General features: G+C 42.2%; 1 non-coding gene across 1 annotated transcript; it reads right to left on the reverse strand.

Moving 5' to 3' along the window:
• Positions 1–1,168: 1,168 nt before the first annotated feature.
• Trnae-cuc (transfer RNA glutamic acid (anticodon CUC)) lies at positions 1,169–1,243 on the reverse strand. The gene has a single exon. It is a non-coding gene; the product is annotated as a tRNA-Glu (tRNA).
• Between the last annotated feature and the right edge of the window lie 660 nt (positions 1,244–1,903).

Here is a 1,903-nt window from a genome sequence, read left to right on the forward strand (position 1 = left end):
TCAATCCTTGCTTAAAATTCTCCATGGGCTCTCCAGACCCATCAGATAAAGTTTACACTCTCTCATTTAGTACACTCCTCCTTCCTCCTGACCTCTGACCTCTCCCCCTGAGATTCTTCCTCACGCCCTCTGCCCTCACTAGACACAGCCAGTTGATGTTCCCCAAAGAATAATGCCAATTTATACTCGCCTGCTTTTGCATATGCAGTCCCTGCTGCCTGCAGTGACCTTTTCCTTCCTCTCTCTTTAAAATCCCACTAATCATACTCATCTTTCACATCTCATCTGAAGCATGACGGATTCTAGAAGTTCTTCTTGACCTCTCGGTCTGATTTAGAAAGCACTCTCTGTGCACGTCCCCACTGAAGCACTCACAGTCCCACAGTGGAATTGGTAGTTTGCTGGTCTGCTTCCCCCACTAGTGAACACAGGCTCGGAGGGTAAGAGTGGTGTCACACTGTGCTCACAGAGAAATGAGGAGGCCAGAAGCATTTGCTGAATTAGTGATGGTCATACGGCTTAGACTTAGTTTTATACGCTGCCTTGTCTGGAAGAAGAGAAGGGAGCTGGAGGCCAGGAAGCAAGACGTCGGGGCAAGGGATAAGTAGAGGTGGACTTTTCTTGGGGTTAGTGAGAAACCACCTCAGACAGCACAGGGAAAGGGACAGACAGACTCTATAAAACAGCAATGACAATGCAAGACTTCTGGCATGAAAAATATTTCTGATATTTTCTTTGTGCCTGTCCCTTTTATTGTTTCTTACTATTTAATGAAGTCTAATGGAAAAATCCCAGTCTGCCTGGACTCATCTAAGATCATCCAGGAGAGAGTTTGGGTTCATGATTGAGTCTGAGTTTTGAAGGGTGGCCTGTCCCTCCTGGAGATGACAGCAAGAGTCCCTTCCAAACAGAGAAGAATTTCAGGGGTTAGTTCACTTGAGAGGGCTTTAGACTTCCCTCTGATTTTTTCCTCTTTGGATATTCCTGTCTATTAATAGTTTGTGTTGCCTTAAAAAAGAACAAACAAACAAAAACAACCTTTCCTTTTATGCCTTCACCAAAGAGAAGACAAAATGTGCAGTGTGCATTCCTCTCCTGCAAATTCTCTTTCTTGGGCTGAAATCTTGAAGCTTCTGGGTTTTCTTTTCTTTTCTTTTTTTTTTTTTTTTGCAGTGCTGGGGATTGAACCCAGGGCCTTGTGCTTGAGAGGCAAGCACTCTACCAACTGAGCTATATTCCCAGCCCATTCCTTCCTTTTTATTTTATTTTATTTTATTTTATTTATTTATTTTTTTATTGTAAACAAATGGGATACATGTTGTTTCTCTGTTTGTACATGGCGTAAAGGCATACCATTTGTGTAATCATAAATTTACATAGGGTAATGTTGTTTGATTCATTCTGTTATTTTTTCCCTTCCCCCCACCCCTCCCACCCCTCTTTTCCCTCTATACATTCCTTCCTTCCTCCATTCTTGCCCCCTTCCCTAACCCTAACTCTAACCCTAACACTAACCCCTCCCACCCCCCATTATGTGTCATCATCCACTTATTAGCGATATCATTGGTCCTTTGGTTTTTTGAGATTGGCTTATCTCACTTAGCATGATATTCTCCAATTTCGTCCATTTGCCTGCAAATGCCATAATTTTATCATTCTTTATGACTGAGTAATATTCCATTGTATATATATACCACAGTTTCTTTATCCATTCATCAATTGAAGGACATCTAGGTTGGTTCCACAATCTGGCTATTGTGAACTGAGCACTTATGAACATTGATGTGGCTGTATCTCTGTAGTATGCTGATTTTAAGTCCTTTGGGTATAGGCCAAGGAGTGGGATAGCTGGGTCAAATGGTGGTTCCATTCCAAGTTTTCTAAGGAGTCTCCACACTGCTTT

This window comes from Sciurus carolinensis, chromosome 1, assembly GCF_902686445.1.
Source record: "Sciurus carolinensis chromosome 1, mSciCar1.2, whole genome shotgun sequence".
NCBI lineage: Eukaryota > Metazoa > Chordata > Mammalia > Rodentia > Sciuridae > Sciurus > Sciurus carolinensis.